Raw genomic sequence first — 17,858 nt, 5'->3', positions numbered from 1 at the left:
CCAGAGTTGTTGCAGATAAAAGCAGACTGTCAGCCAGCAGGTTCTTCTCACAGATGCTACAGATCAGCTCTGCCTCCACGTCATCGGCATTGTCCCAGACCAGCCCCAGTTCTTCATCCATAGTAGTTTCAGAGCTTGTATTCTTCTCCTTGGGGGCCTAGGCCCTGTGCTCCTGCTCACCGCCTACCCAGATCTCTACTCACTGCTCATTCCAAATGTACCATCTGCTGTAAGGCCACATCCCCAGCCAGTGACAGCAAGTTCATCAGCAGGAATGTGGGCAGTACGGAGACAGTCCCTGTAGAAGTCCCCTTCCTCAGTGGTATTCTTCTCAGGCTTCTTGAAGGTTTGTTTTGCGCAGTGTTGCAATATCTGGGCACAGATCACTTCAGGGCCGTCTGCCAGTTGGTAGTTCAGGGTCACTGCAACCTCTTTTGAATGGGACCAGAGTGGATCTGTGTGTGCAAAGTCCTCTGTGACCATCTCCCGAAGTTGTTCAAACAATCTGTGATCCTGAGGCAGCCAAAAGGGAGGATGACGTTCACCCAGGGAAGGCTTCCTCCTTTCCAGGATGTTGGCAATGGCAAGGCACAGCTGCTGGGCCAGCCTGTAGTCCTGTGGAAACTTCTCATCCAACCCTATCTTCACCGGAGTATCTAAGTTCCTTCCTACAGTTTCTGGTTTTCCTAGTGCCATCATGCCGAGAACCATGACAGAGAAAGGCACTCCAGAGGAGAGTAGGGAACCTTCTCCATGGCCCGTTCCCATAGCAGCTGGTTCCAGGATACCAGGCTCCTTAGACCAGATGAGAGGCAGCATAGGGCATGCCCTAAACAGGGACTGAGGCACCCCAAATTGCAATACCATCACAAAGAATCCAATCACCTCCTGCACCACTGTAGCTGTGTTTTCATACATCATCTTGCTGATGATACCAATGGTCTCTGTAACCTTCTGGGAGAAGCTGTAGGTATCCTTCAGATACTGCAGAAGTATCTGCTGCTTCTCCATCTCACTCTTCTGTAATCTTTCAGGCTCAGACACATTGGGAGTGTTTCTACTACCAGTCAGCCCTGGGACCTCGTCTCCAAGAGACCCCTGTGTGGAAGCTGCTAGGCCTTTGAAGATAATTCCCAAGAGATTCAGGATGTTGTTCTCCTCTGTGTCTGTGTGGCTGAAGGGCTCAGTTTGCTGGAAGTGGCTGGTGGCTTCCATAATAAGAGTCTGCTTGTAACTAGCTTTGGCAAGCAGTTGGTGGATGCGTCCTTTTCACCTCTTCTGTAGTCTGTGTTTCCAGGGTTTGTTGATCTACCTCTTCCTAGGGAGGCTTTAGAAGTTGCTGTAGGGTAGACTTCAGTTCTGGCAACATGGCTTTCCATTCCTCCTCTGGATCTAGTGCTGCAGACACATCTGTAGTTTGCCTCTGGGCTCTCACTTCTTGTAGTTTCTAGGTCTCCTTCTGAAGTGGTCCAGCAAGGTCAGTATCACTAAAGTTGCAGGAAAGGGGATTTACTGGCTAGAAACCTGGCCAGCAGCTGAATGGCATTTTTACACACTAGCACCAACTTGACTTATCTGCCAGATGTCTCCCACTGTAAAGGCCACTATTGCCTGAAAAAGGGTCAGAGGCAGTGCCTTATGCTGGACAATTATGGTAAAGAGCTGCAAAACACAGTTTCGAAAAAAAGGAGTTGACATCATGACCATGAGCTTGAGCTTGCAAGATGTCCAAGAACTGATTTCTGGTTTCTCAGGCTGCTTCCTCTAGTTGGTTACCTTTTAGAGCCTGCAGCCATTTCAGTCATTGCTGTTAGCACAGCATTGCACATTATGTAGTTCTCTCCACCCAGATGACCTAGCAAAATGCACATGCTGGACATCAGGACAGCTGGGATCCGCTCTGCTAGCTCAGCGAGGAAACCTGCAAAGCCCTTGCCCCGACTGTGTCTCGACTCAGCTCCTGAGGACACTTCTGTCGACTCTCTCTTACAATCTCTCCCACTGTGCTCTTCATTCCATACTCGGTTGCCCACAGACTCACAGCTGTCACCAGGACAGATGGCAGGTGTTCAGAGTGCTGCAGCATCTGGACGATCTTCATAGTTGCACTGAGCATATGGTTAGAAACGAACCAAGGCCACCCCAACCAGGTGTGCTATGGCTTCCTGGTGGGGCAGTTTTTCTGGGGACTAATGGTGTGATTCTCCAAAAGTCGGTAGCAATAGCCAAAAAACAGACTGACAAATTCTACTTCGATTACTGAGTGGTCCCACATGCGACAAATGTCCACCTGAAACAGCTGTGGTAAAAGCTGAAGAACTGGTTGCTCCTCTCCATCTCCATCAGAGCCAAGGGCTTCTTTGGCCTGGGCTTTTTTTGTGTCCAGGTCAGCAAGGCTTGTCTGGCTGGTCGTATTCTCAACGGACTCCAAGAGGGATATCAGAGCAGAACAGTTTGTTTGAGGGCATTCAGGTGGGCACTTCTATCTGACAGACTCAGAGCTGCATCATCCAAGATGGATGAAAGTTCCCGGGAGTGGCCAGACACCACTTTCATCAGGAATTACAGGGTATCTTCCTTGAGACCAGGATCTATACTTTGAAAGTGATGTAAAATGCGGTAGGTAGTATCAGAGTGTTTCAGTATGGTGAGGGTCCTCCAAGTTTAGAAAGCCGACCAGAATGCTTTAAGCTGAGATGGAAGATGCTTGACAGGTAATACCTCCTGAACAACATACTGATTGATATCTCCACTTTTCAGCAGCTCCTCTGGAGGTAAGGGCGTATGGAATTCAAAGTTTTGGGGAGACAGCCTTCCCCCACTGGTTCACCTGGACACCCCAACACTGCTCACCCTTCACTTCTCTGACTGGGGTCCTGATTCAACTATTTTAATCTAAAATATTTTGTGTATAAAATCTCAGGCTCAAGTGGGACCCTTCATTTACTTGGAGTTATGGATAACAATAAGTAAAGTTCTCTTAGGGAAAAGTTCTTTATTATTTTCCAAATGGGAAAACTTGAGGAACAGCCCTCCACAAGAGTATGGTATGAGTGAACCATACACAAGGGATATTTCTCTCAAAAAAAAAAAAAAAAAAAACAGCACATATAGAATATGTAGAAGCATGTGTTCTAGTTTATTCCTTCCTCCTTAAAGTCCTTTTGGTCCTGGTGACTTTGTCACAGCAATTCAAAGCAAGCTAGAACAACGCTTGTGTTACTTTAATTCACATATATATTGGTACCATTATAAATGCTGCCACTTAAGTATTTACTTCATATTTACAGAGTATAAATAAATAAGTAAATAAATAAGAAAAATACTATAAGAAACAAAAAAAATATCTTCAGGGCTGTACTATCCTGTGAAAATATTGTTGGAAAATGAAGTTAACTCCATTAACATAGTAGAGACACCAAGTATCTATCGCTCTGGGAGAAGAGGTTAGGAAACAGAGTAGTACATTTGAGTGACATGTTTTGTCAGCCATAAATTTGTTAAATCCCTGGTGTGCAAGCTGTGCATAGAGGAGGAAGAAATGGCCTTAGGTAAAGGGTGATCTGTACACATATGAGAAAGTGCATGTCATAATTAATATTCTATTGCTATAAAGAGACACCATGACCATAGCAACTCCTATCAAGGAAAGCATTAATCTGGGCCTGGCTTACAGTTCAGAGGATAAGTCTGCTGTCATGGCAGAGAGCTTGGCAGCAGGTAGGCAAACATGGTGCTAGGGAAAATAAGAGCTATATAGCAGGAAAAAACAGCACCACTGAGCCTGGGTTCCTAAAATCTCAAAAGCCCATCTCCAGTGACTACACCAACAAAGCCGTGGCTACTCTTGAAAGGATGCATCTCTTAACCCTCTCAAGTAGTACTGCACACCAATGACCAAGCAGTAAATCTATGAGCGTAAGAGGCCATTCTTATTAAAACCATCACAGTGAGGGAACGTAGAAGGAAACCAAAAATTACTTCCCCCTTAATTAGCATGTCTACAATTATTTTAAACAATGGTTTTTAGATGGCTCCAAGAAAAACAGAAATACATATGCGAAGCAAGGCAAACAAAGGAACAAACAAAAGAACAACAACCAAAAACTATTCTTAGGGAATAATCATGTCCTATGAACTATGCTTAGAAAAATAGCCAAGGATACAGTTATGGTACCTGGCTTATAGAACACCTAAGAAGGATATAAGTCAAGTGTGTAGTCTGAGTATTGAAAGAACTTTAAGGAAATTAAGGACCCCAGATTCATACACTAATATTAAAAAATTTGTAACTATTTTGACCTTAAATCATTTACCAGGGTGTGGTGGCCATGACTATAATCCCAGTCAGCGTCAGGAGATTGGGGAAGAAAGATCATACATGTAAGGTTAGGCTGGACTGTATAGGGAGATTCCTAGGGCTCCAGAACATTGGACCGAAGAGGGACACTCCATCTCACAAAAGTGAAATAAACTAGCATTCAGATACCCAAGGAGAAAGCAGGAAGTGGACTGTTAATGTTCAAAAGCTATCCATCAATTTTTAATTTGGCTAAGGAAGAGAAACAGGGATTCTTCTCAGGACCATGGAGCAGGGAGTTCTTCCTAGGAAGTAGAATCAAATCTACCTGTGCCCTGGCTTCTGTGGAGACTCACATGAGTATATCTGAGTTCCTTCTGAATCACACAGAAGAAACCCACCTGGAGAGAACCATCAATAAACAGCTCCAGGAGCAATAAATAAAAATGGTCCTCAAAAGAAATGGAGAGCTCATTAAACACAGACTTCTGTGCCTCATACCCAGAAGACTGACTCAGTAAGTCTTGGAACAGGTCCCGGGAATATGGGTGCCTCAAAAATTTCCAAATGTGGTGATATGGACTGAAAGACCACATCAGATTACTATTAATGGACATGTGGGCTTCTCAGAGGAAACTCTGGTTCTTGCAGTAGTCCATATTCCTTTAAATCATCCACTCTTCAAATAGTATCCCTTACTTGGTTTTTATTTTTTTGCTTTTATATTTTCTACTCACTTGTTGCTCTTTCTAAATATTTTGTTTTCTATTTTTAGCTTGATCTCTCTTCCTTTCTTAGAAAAAAAAATCAATGTGTTGAAATAAAACATGTGTTTCAAAGAAAAACTTCAGAGGAAAGAGCTCTCATTCCACAGCCTTATCAGAGAAATCCCCAGCTACTTTATTTGTTCTACGCTTTCTTGAAGGGATACTTTGTCCAAAACTCAGAACTTACTTTATGAATCACCTATTGCTTATTGATTATGCTTCATCAAATTTCTAGTTTTCTGTAACCTCCACATGAAATTAAATTGAGCTTTCTAAAGGAAGCTGAACTATATGTCAAATATCCACTTATAAGTGAGTATATACCATGTGTGTCTTTCTGCTTTTGGGATACCTCATTCGGGATGATCTTCTCTAGTTCCCACCATTTGCATGCAAAGTTCATGATTTCCTTGTTTTTAATTGCTGAGTAGTATTCCATTGTGTAGATGTACCACAGTTTCTGTATCCACTCCTCAGCTGCAGGACATCTGGGTTGTTTCCAGATTCTGGCTATTATGAATAAAGCTGCTATGAACATAACATGGTTGAGCAAATGTCCTTGTATACTTGAGCATATTTTAGATATATGCCTAGAAGTGATATAGCTGGATTTTTTTTATCTTGAGGTAGCACTATTCCTAATTTTCTAAGAAAGCGCCAAATTGAATAGGATAAACATACTAAAATCTGTACATCTAAAGAAGCTAAGCAAGAAGGAGGACCCTGGGTAAGATGTTCAACCTCATTCAGAAAGGCAAATGGGATGGATATCAGAAAAGTGAGAAAACAGGGAACAGCACAGGAGCTTACCACAGAGAGCCCCTAAAAGATTCTACCCAGCAAGGTATCAAAGCAGAGGCTGAGACTCATAGTCAAACTTTGGGCAGAGTTCAGGGAATCTTATGAAAGAAGGGGGAGATGGACAGCCTGGAAGGGACAGGACCTCCACAAGGAGAGCAATAGAACCAAAAAAATCTGGGCCCAGGGATCTTTTCTGAGACTGACACTCCAACCAAGGACCATGCATGGATATAACCTAGCACCCCTGCACAGATGTAGTCCATGGCAGCTCAGGTTCCAAGTGGATTTTCTAGTAAGGGGAACAGGGGTTGTCTCTGACATGAACTCAGTGGCTGGCTCTTTGATCACCTCCACCTGAGGGGGGAGCAGCCTTACTGGGCCACAGAGGAAGACAATGCAGCCAGTCCTGATGAGACCTGATAGGCTAGGGTCAGATGGAAGGGGAAGAGGACCTCCCCATCAGTGGACTGGTGAAGGGGCAAGGGAGCAGAAGAGGGAGGGAGGGTGGAATTGGGAGGGGATGAGGGAGAGGGACATAGCAGGGATACAAAGTGAATAAATTGTAATTAAAAAAATAAGTATATTTAAAAAATTAAGATATAAAGCACAGCTCCTCAAAAGAAAGGAATATGAACTAAATACTTCTGTTTAGAAATTATCATATGTTTCATTTGCTTTAAAGATTGTAGAAAAATGTGAAATGTATTTTCAAATGTACATTTAAATATCTATGCTTTCTTCTTGCATAAACTTTTCTCTTTAAAAGTTTAAAGAATATTCTTAAACAATTCCTAATACACGTAAAGTTTTACATGTATCCTTCCCACATTTCCTCTACTTCAGGGTCTGAGAAATCCTGTTTATCCTTCACAGAAAAGATGTAAGTTGGAGGGATGACACCTTATTTAGCTATCTTTAAAATGAAGACAATACTTGTGAAGTATATGTGTTAATTTTCTCACATAGAAAATATCATATTCTTATAATGTCATGAGGCTTATAATTTTGACTATTTTCAACAAAATTGTTAAAGGCCAATGTTATTTATGCCAGCATGAATATTTAACTGAATTTTTGGGACTAAAATTATTAGCCCACAAAATGCCCTGTTATCATTGTAAATTAATTGAAGATGTTTGAGCATGTTTTCAGCCTTTTCACTGTAATTTCAACTTTCTCATTTTATATTTCTGCAACCCTTAAATATAGAAAATGCTTATTATGTGTCTTACATAAAAACCAGTACAGATCTTGTGTAAAAACCACCTATTATTTGCTTCTGCCTGCAAATCTCAGCAAATCTACTAAAAATAATCTGTTTCTTCCTCAAGGTCATTGTGTTAGGTATGTCTTCTATTGCTCTAACAAAACTGTATGACCAAGGAAACTTAAAAAAAAATGTTTGCTGGGGGAAAAGATTGCAGTTTTAAAGGGTAAGTTCATGGCCACCATGTATTGAAGCTTGGCAACATGCCAAAAAACATGGTGTTGGTGCAGAAGCTGAGAATTTATATCCTTAATCATTCTAATCCATGAGTAAGTGGCTTATGGAAAGAGTAGAAGGGAAGGAGAGGAGAGGAGAAGGGGGAGAGAGAATTCTAGCTGGGAATGGCCATGCCCAGCACATGTCCCACAACAAGGCCACTCCTAATCCATGCTAAATAGTCACACTGACTGGAGACTAATCATTCTAATATATGAGCCAGAGGGAGTCATCATCCATTCAAGTTCCTTTCTCATGACTGAGGCCCCACTTACATTCCTCACACATCATATCTGTAACCTAGCTTAATTGTTGCATCTACTTAGCAAAGCACCACTTACTTTTATATCAAATTAGACTTTCTAGACCTTTTTCCATGCTATGAATACCATTTGGAAGATCAACTACACTTTTTTTCTATTATACTTGTGGTGATTCTTTAGAGAGAAGTCATTAACCTTCTTTAATTCTCATTTTTTTGTGAAGTACAACTGGATTAAGATTTAAGGTTCCTTAAACCATTTTAAGTAAAAATGAACAAAGAAACTAACATGGTAGTTCATATGTAAAAGAGAAACAACAACAACAAATACACAACTAAACTATTGGATGATGAGAATTCTAAAAATGTTCACAATGGTATCGCCAAGACTGCAGGTATGTCCATATTTGGCACATATAGAAAGCTGTTTAATAAAGATAGAACAATTTTTTACTGGGCACTGACTCACGTATATCTTTAATTTCTGCACTGTGGATTTCAACTTAGCAAATGAATTCTACATATTCTCTATGCATGTAGCGTTATGTTAGCCACTCAACATTTAAGGGGGTGGGGAACATATATAGTCCTTGCACTCAAGGACTTTGAAATCCCTGGGCATTTGAAGGAGTAAGTTGGCAATGAAAATATAGTGCCATTATCGTTATGATAACAGAAGTGTGTGATTCTAGGGGAGCATTTGAGACACACACTTTGCTTTTAGGCCACCTTCATGGGAGATGAGGAGAAAATGTGTTAGCAAATTAAAAAGTCTGTGTACCCTAGGAAAGAAACAGCATGCACAAAAACCAGGAGGCAGGTGAAGGTACTAGGTGTGGAAAGCAACAGTTTAATTTTTTTTTAATATGTTCATTTCTGTGCTAGGAGAATCTGACTAGAGGTAAATCTAGAGAACAAAGCAACACAATGTCCAAAGATTTCAGGCTGGGCTTGGTGACTCATGCCTCTAATCTAAGCACTAAGTGAGCCTAGGCAGAAAGAATGTTACAATCTCAGTCCAGCCATGACTACACAGGGACCTGTACAAGTCTGCGCTAGAGTTTGAGAAGCTGTTTCAACCCCACCCCCAATAAAATCATCTGAAAATAGAGGTGACATAATCACATTCCAAACCTAGAGATTTTCATTCCTTAGGAATGCTGTTAAGTATATCACATAAGAGTGCAAAGGAAGTAGACAGTTAAGTATATTTTATTGACTAAGAAATTATTATGTGCATGTAGGCTGAGTTTTTTTTTCCATATGTAATAAATTATTTGACAATGATTTTGCTATATATGTCTCAAAGTCAGGTAGAAAGCAGAATGAATATCTCTTTTGTAAGAGAGTGTTGGTTGAAGATAATACCAGAGTCAGTGGGAGAAGTGAAAACATGGTCAGAAGTCTTATGAACTGGCAGCTGTGAGAATGGGAAGTTAGAAAATGAGATACTGTGATTAACCACTAGAGATAGTAGAAGAAAAAAAAAAATGAGGAAAACCAGCTTTGTTTTTTTTATTTTTTATTTTCTTTCTTTCTTTCTTTTTCTTTTTTTTTTGTTGTTTATTTTTCATCACAAGGGTGCCTACTCCATCCTTTCCTCCCAGTTTCCCAGTTGGCTCCTTTTTCCCTTTCCTCCATCCCCTTTTTCCTCTTCCTTTTCCCTGAAGAAAGGGGAACCCCCTCCTCCTGTATCAGCCTTCCCAGCACATCAAGTCACATAAGGACTGAGCATATCTTTATCCCCTGAGGCCAGGCAAGGCAGCCCTTCCAGGAGGGGAGTTATCTGAAAGCAAGAGTCCATGTCAGAAACAGCACACCCCCACTCCACTCATCAGGCAGCCTATGTGAAGACAAAGCAGCCCACCGGCCAAATGTGTGCAGGGGCCTAGGTGCAGATCATGCATGCTCCTTAGTTGATGTCTCAGTCTCTGAAAGCCCCCATGGGACTGGTAGTCTCTGCTGGTTTTCTTGTGAGGTTCCTGTCCGCCTCCAGGTCCTTCTGTCTTTCACCCAACACTTTCACAGGACCCCCAAAACTCCGCCCCATGTTTGGCTGCAAGTCCCAGCATCTGTCTCCATCCCCTGCAGGACAACAGTCAACTTGGGCTCCTATCTGCAAGCATGGCAGAATATCATCATTAGTGTCATGGGGTTGGTTCTCTACGTGGGGTGGGTCTCAGGTTGGGCCAATTATTGGTTGGATTTTTCCTCAATTGCTGTTCCTTCATTATCCCTGCACTTTTTGTAGGCAGGGTGATTTTTGGATCACAGGGTATTTCGGTGATTTGTTGTTCCCTTCCTTCCACTAGTTGTACCTAGCTAGAAGGTGGTCACTTCAATCTCATGTTCCCCCTGTTAGGAGTCTTAGCTAGAGAATAGTTCTACTTCAAGATCCAGCTATACCACTCCTGGGCATATATCTGAAAGATGTTCAACCATACAAGGACATTTGCTCAACTAAAAGGAACTAACAGTCATTGGTCACTATTATCTATCAACATAAATGGTCTCAACTCTCCAATAAAAAGACACAGACTAACAGAACGGTTGCAGAAACAGGATCCAACATTCTGCTGCATTCAAGAAACACACCTATGCAAAAAAGATAAACACTACCTCAGAGTGAAGGGCTGGAAAAATGTTTTCAAGCAAATGGTCCCAGAAAACAAGAGGGGTAGTGATCCTAATATCTAATAAAATAGACTTTCAACCAAAATTAATAAAAAAAAATGAAGAAGGACACTTCCTTCTCATCAAAGGAAAATTCCAACAGGAGGACATCACAATTTTGAACATCTATGCCCCAAATACAAGACCACCCACATTTGTAAATGAAACATTATTAAAGCTGAAATCACACATTGATCCCAACACCTTAATAGTGGGAGACTTCAACACTCCAGTCTCATCAAGGGACAGGTCATCCAGTCAGAAGCAAAACAGGGAAATAAGGGCACTTACAGAAGCCCTATATCAAATGGACCTAATAGATGTCTACAGAACTTTCCACCCCAAATCAAAAGAGTATACCTTCTTTTCAGCATCCCATGGAACCTTCTCCAAAATAGACCATATAGTTGGTCACAAAGCAAATCTCAGCAGATACAAGAAGATTGAAATAATCCCTTGTATCTTATCTGACCATTATGGTCTAAGGCTGGACCTCAACCACAACAGAAACAGCAAATAGCCTGCACATACATGGAAACTGAACAACTCACTACTCAAGGACAGCTTGGTTAGGGAAGAAATAAAGAAAGAAATTAAAGACTTCCTAGAAGTCAGTGAAAATGAAAGCACAACATAACCAAAATTATGGGAAACCATGAAGGCAGTGCTAAGAGGAAAGCTCATAGCACTAAGTGCCTCCAAGAAGAAATTTGAAACATCACATACAAGCAACTTGATGGCCCAACTGAAAGCCCTAGAAAAAAAAGAAGCAGAAAAACCCAAGAGGAACAGACGGCTGGAAATAATCAAACTCAGGGCTGAAATCAATCAATTAGAAACAAATAAAACTATTCAAAGAATCAATGAAACCAAGAGCTGGTTCTTTGAGAAAATCAACAAGATAGACAAACCCTTAGTCAAACTAACTAAAAGGCAGAGAGAAACTATCCAAATCAGCAAAATCAGAAATGAAAAGGGGGATATAACTACAGACAGTGAGGAAATCAAAACAATCATTAGTTCATATAACAAAAGCCTATGTGCCACAAAATTTGAAAATCTAAAAGAAATTGAAATTTTTCTAGATAGACTCCATCTAACAAAATTAAGTCAAGGTCAGGTAGAAAGATTGAATAGTCCTATATCCCCCAAGGAAATAGAAACAGTCATCAACAGTCTCCCTTCCAAAAATAGCCCTTGACCAGATGGATTCGTTGCAGAATTCTACCAGACCATCAAAGAAATGCTAACTCCAATTCTCTCCAAACTATTCCACAAAATAGAAACAGAAGGACCATTACCAAACTCATTCTATTAAGGCACAGTCACCTTTATTCCTAAACCAAAGACCCAACAAAAAAGAGAACTTCAGACCTATCTCTCTTATGAACATTGATGCAAAAATACTTAATAAAAGCCTTGCAAATTGAATCCAAGAACACATCAAAGATATCATCCACCATGACCAAGTAGGCTTCATCCCTGGCATGCAAGGGTGGTTCAACATACAGAAATCCACCAATGTAATCCACCACATAAAAAAACCTGAAGGAGAAAAACCACATGATCATCTCCTTAGATACCACAAAAGCATTTCACAAAGTCCAACACCCATTCATGTTTAAAGTCTTGGAGTGATCAGGGATACAAGCCACATACCTAAACATAGTAAAGGCAATATACAGCAAGCTTATAGCCAACATCAAGCTCAACAGAGAGAAACTTAAATCAATCCCACTGAAATCAGGTACAAGACAAGGCTGCCCATTCTCTTCATATCTATTCAGCATAGTACTTGAAGTCCTTGCTAAAACAATAAGACAACTAAAGAAGATCAAGGGGATACAAATTGGAAAGGAAGAAGTCAAAGTGTCACTATTTGCAGATGATATGATAGTATACATGAGCGACCCCAAAAATTTAACCAGAGAACTCCTTCAGCTGATAAACACCTTCAGCAAAATGGCAGGATACAAAATCAACTCAAAAAAATCAGAAACCTTTCTGTATACCAAAGAATAAAGGGCCAAGAAAGAAATTAGGGAAACAACACCCTTCACAATAACCACTAATAACATAAAATACCTTAGGGTGACTCTAACCAAGCAAGTGAAAGACCTGTTTGAAAAAAAACTTTAAGTTTCTGAAGAAAGAAATTGAAGAAGATCTCAGAAGATGGAAAGATCTCCCGTGCTCATAGATTGGTAGGATTAACATTGTGAAAATGGCCATCCTGCCAAAAGCAATCTACAGATTCAATGCAATTCCCATCAAAATACCAAGTCAGTTCTTTACAGAGCTTGAAAGAAAGATTCTCAGCTTCATATGGAGAAACAAAAAACCCAGAATCTCCAAAATGATCCTGTACAACAACAGATCATCTGGAGGTATCTCCATCCCCCATCTCAAGTGGTACTACAGAGCAATAGTAATAAAAACCACATGGTACTGGCATAGAAACAGAAAGGAGGATCAATGGAACTGAATAGAAGACCCAGAAATAAACCCACACGTATATGAACACTTGATTTTTGACAATGAAGCCAAAGCCATTTAGTAGAAAAAAGACAGCGTCTTCAACAAATGGTGCTGGTCCAACTGGATGTCTACATGCAGAAAAATGAAAATAGATCTATATTTATCGCCTTGCACAAAACTAAAGTCCAAGTGGATCAAAGACCTCAACATAAAACCAGATACTCTAAATCTGTTAGAAGAAAAAGTGGGGAACAGCTTAGAACTCATTGGCACAGGAGACAACTTCCTGAACAGAACACCAACAGCACCGGCTATAAGTGCAACAATCAATAAATGGGACCACATGAAATTGAAAAGCTTCTGTAAAGCAAAGGACACTGTAGTCAGAACAAAGCGACAGGCTACAGACTGGGAAAGGATCTTCACCAACCCTACATTTGACAGAAGGCTAGTATCCAGTATATATAAAGAACTCAAGAAGTTAAAATGCAACAAATCAAGTAATCCAATTAAAAAAATGGGGCCTGGAGTTAAACAGAGAACTCTCTGTAGAGGATTGTAGAATGGTAGAGAAACACTTAAAGAAATGCTCAACATCCTTAGCCATTAGGGAGATGCAAATCAAAACGACCCTGAGATTTCACCTTACACCCATCAGAATGGCTAAGATCAAAAACTCAAGTGACAACACATGCTGGAGAGGATGTGGAGAAAGGGGAACCCTCCTACATTGCTTGTGGGAATGCAAACTTGTAAAACCACTTTGGAAATCAATCTGGCACTTTCTCAGACAAGTAGAAATAGTGATTCCTCAAAACCCAGCTATACCACTCCTAAGCATATATCCAAAAGATACTCAAGTACACAACAAGGACATTTGCTCAACCATGTTTATAGCAGCTTTATTTGTAATAGCCAGAACCTAGAAACAACCCAGATGTCTCTCAGTTGAGGAATGGATACAGAAATTGTGGTACTTTTACACAATGGAATACTACTCAGCAATTAAAAACAAGGAAATCATGAAATTTGCAGACAAATGGTGGGGCCTAGAATCGATCATCCTGTGAGAGGTATCCCAAAAGCAGAAAGACACACATGGTATATACTCACTTATATAGACCTATAAGACACAATAAATATACTGAAATCTATCCACCTAAAGAAGATAAACAAGAAAGAGGACCCAGGGTATGATGATCAATCCTCTCTTGGAAAGACAAATGGGATGGACATTGGATGTAGGAGAAAACAAGTAACAGAACAGGAGCCTACAGCACAGGGCCTCTGAAAGACTATACCTAGCAGTGTATCAAAGCAGATACTAAGACTCATAACCAAAGCTTTGACAGAATGCAGGGAATCATCTGAAAGAAGAGGGAGTTAGTAAGATGTGGAGAGTACAGGAGTGCCACAAGGACCAAATATATCAGGGCACAGAGGTCTTTCATGAGACTGTTTCTCCAACCAAGGACCATGTATGGATATAACCTAGAACCTCTGCTCAGATATAGCCCATGGTAGCTCAGTGTCCAAATGTGTTCTCTAATAAAGGAAACAAGGACTATTCCTGACATGAACTCAACAGAGAGCTCTTCGACCCCACCCCCCTACCCAAAGGAGGAGCAGCCTTGCTAGGCCACAGAAGAAGACATTGCAGCCAGGCCTGAAGAGACTTATTAAGCTAGGGTCAGATGGAAGGGAGGAGGTCCTCCCCTATTAGTGGACTTGGAAAAGGGCAGGGAGAAGATGAGGAGAGGAGGGTGTGATTGGGAGGGAAGGAGGGAAGGAAGGCTATGGCTGGGATACAAAGTAAATAACCTGTGATTAATATAAAAATAAATAAATTTAAAAAAAGAAAAAAAGAAAAGATCATTCTAAGTGAGGTAACTCAGACCCAGGAAGATGCACATGGTATGTACTCACTTATAAGCAGATATTAGACCTAAGGTACAGTATAACCATACTACAGTCCACAAACCCAAAGAAGCTAACCAAGGGAGGGTGCTGGAATGTCACTCAGGAGGGAAAATAGAAGAGACAGCAGAAGTGGATGAAGAGAGGGAACTGGCCCAGAGATGAAATGGGGAGGGAAACAAGGATGAGGGTCAGATGTGGGGAGAACAGGGGAAGGAGTGAGAGGGCTAGGAACAAGAAGGGAACCTGAAGGGGTCATACCCTGAAGGCCTGCAACAGGGTAGGCTCCTGGGAGGATATGGGTGTGACTCTGGCAATCTTGCTTTAAATCTACTCTTCCTAAATGTTTTCTTCTTAGAGCTCACATAATCTTTACCAACAAAAGTGTAAGGCCCAGGATGAAACAGACTATTTTCTTCTTCACTGTACCCAGCACAGAACTTTTCTAAACATGATTCCAATGAAAATATGAAGATCACTCACCTCAGGGGTAAACAAGGCCCTATTTGGAAAGTCCGCATGTGTTGTTTCATCCCTCTGAATTTGTGAAATTCAATGAAGGCGTCCTGAAGCAAAGCTTTCAAAGAATGAATATGAAAAATGGATTGTCAGAAGTGAAGAGCACAGCTTTCTTTGTTTATGAATATAATTGAAAATAATGGAGAATGAGAAAATTTGGGCTACTTTTCTGATATGCATTATCATGTATTTTGATGCTTCTAAAAAGCCCCATACACATCTGGGGTTCCACTCACTTTCTTTTCCTTTTTTAAAATCTTTACCTTCAATACAACATGATTGCAGCTTCTCCTACCTCCCATGCCTCCCTTTCCCCTAAATCCACTCCTCCTCTCCCTCCCTCCCAAAACCAAAAAAGAACAAGTCTTCCAGGGATATCAACCAAACATAGCATAACAAATTACAATAAGACTAAGCACAAATCCTCGTATCAAGGCTGGATGAGGCAAACTGGTAGGAGAAAAAGTCTCCCAAGCACATGCAAAAAGTCATAAATACCCCACACTTCAGGCATTAGGGGTCCCTGAAGAATACAAAGCTACACAAGCACAGAGTGTATATTATAGCTCGAATCCACCCAGGCTCCATGATTGTCTCGTCAGTGTCTGTGAGCCCCTATGAGTTCTGTTTAGTTGATTAGGTGGGTCTTGTTCTTATGGTGTCTTTGACCCCTCTGGTCCTAGAATCTTTCCTTTTCCTCTTCTTTGAGGTTCTCCTGGCTTGGCTTTGTGTTTGGCTGTGGGTCTCCTCATCTGCTCCTATCAGTTGCTGGATGATGCCGCTCTGATGACAATTGGGCTAGGCATTGATCTATGCCGCTCACTTATTTTATAGGCAAATGCTGGTTTTGCAGAAGCAAAATTGTAGCACATGCTTTCCAACATAAGCAGTGCTTACTCCAAAACAGAACCCATAAGCAGAACAAATTAATGTGACTGTATTTAATTTGATAATATTGCATTTGCATTGAACTCTCACTTCCTAGAGAAGTTTTTTAGACTTTTTTACTAACAGCAAACATTTGGGGATTTGTTGCTAAGAGCAGCATAGGTTGCCCCATGGCGGAGGGGATTCAAGAGAGGGTATTCAAATTCACCACACTTCATCAACCAACAGAATCACTGTTGTTCTTTATATTCTTAGTTACCAATTTGTTTCTGTGCTACTGGATATCAAGCCCAGGAAATTTTACATTTTAAGTCTTTGCTCAGCCATGCTATGTACACACTCTACTAGCTGGATTTGCTCTCCACACCCAAAGTAAATCATGCTCTCCTGTGATATAACCACTGTTAGTGGTCAGGACCCAAACCCTAAGATCATCATAACTTTCTGTTCCTTTCCTTTCAGATGGCAACATAATCAGATAGTTCTACATAGGCATGCCTGAAAGGCTTCTCTCCATGCAATTTTAGATTCTGTCAAATCATCAATAACATTATCCATCACAATATAAATCAATACCCGGGATATGAAAAGGAAAATTGTTATATGCTATCAGTGGGAATATAAATTATACTTTCATTATGGAAACTGATACAGAGGTTCTCTTAAAACTCTAATAAACAGGACTACCTTAAAATTCTACAGCTCCACAGCACTGTAACATGATGTAATCAAAGAAGATAACATAGTTATACCCAAGACATACTTGCATCCCGTGTTTATTGAAGCATTGTTCTCATGCACTAAACTATGATATCAACTCAGTTGCCTTCAGTGGATGAGTAGATAAAGAACATGTAACTATAAACAACAGATTATATATAATCTTCATAAATAGAATGAAATCCTGAGTTGAATAGAACTGGAGATGATTGTAGGAAGGTAAAGTATACGGATACAGGAAGACAAACACCGTATATTCTTACTCCTTTGTGGGAGCTAAAAAGTCAGTCTCATAGAAGAACACAGAGAACAATGGAGTACTGAGAAATGCAGAGAGAAAAGGGACAGAAATAAATTCAATAAGGATCACCAAAACACTGCCTGGAGGTAGGGATGAAGCTGGGCAAATACAGTGTGTACCGAGCATGAACATTCATGGAAGAGATCCTAAATACAACCCTCAGCCCCAAAGGAATAAGCAAGCCCCAAAGACAGTAGTGTACAGTCAGAACACCATCAGAAGAATGGCCTATGGCGAACAGTGCCTTGGGGAACTACGAGAGAGCCTCCAGGAAAAAAAGGCAGAGGACCCTTTACCTCCGGTGCCAATTGTTTCCTGGATTGCTCTTGGACCTGATTTCATGCCTCCTGTGGCAAACATTTACATTCAATTTATAAGACATGTTTATATGTGTCCCAGGTATGATCTGTATTGGGTGCCAGGTAATTTAAATTGTTTACATTGGTCTGTCCTGAGAACGTCCTGGTAAAGGCTGCCCTGTTAATATTTACTATGTGCTTATTGGCAATTACATGTTTTTTCTGAACTCAAACAACCTTCCTTGGGTCATTACTTTCTTCAGTAAATTTGTATATAAAAGTACACTGAAACTGAAGAAAGATTGTTTACAGCATGCGACTGTAGTCTGCCCCATTCTTTCAGGTCCTCAGATTCCAGGCCCAGCAGGCAAGCTCTGCACAGGCCAGTGAAAGTCAACAGTGTACCTGCAGGTTTTAACAACCTATGATACATTTCAAAATGATTCAAGA

The 17,858-nt window shown here is 40.8% G+C and overlaps 1 pseudogene; it reads right to left on the bottom strand.

Annotated features, from left to right (window-relative positions):
- Positions 1–4,333, bottom strand: part of LOC110548370 (condensin complex subunit 1-like) — a 91,860-nt pseudogene extending 87,527 nt beyond the window's left edge.
- Positions 4,334–17,858: the final 13,525 nt, after the last annotated feature.

The sequence above is a fragment of the Meriones unguiculatus genome, chromosome 6 (genome assembly GCF_030254825.1).
Source record: "Meriones unguiculatus strain TT.TT164.6M chromosome 6, Bangor_MerUng_6.1, whole genome shotgun sequence".
NCBI lineage: Eukaryota > Metazoa > Chordata > Mammalia > Rodentia > Muridae > Meriones > Meriones unguiculatus.
This window is presented reverse-complemented; position numbering and strand designations above follow the sequence as displayed.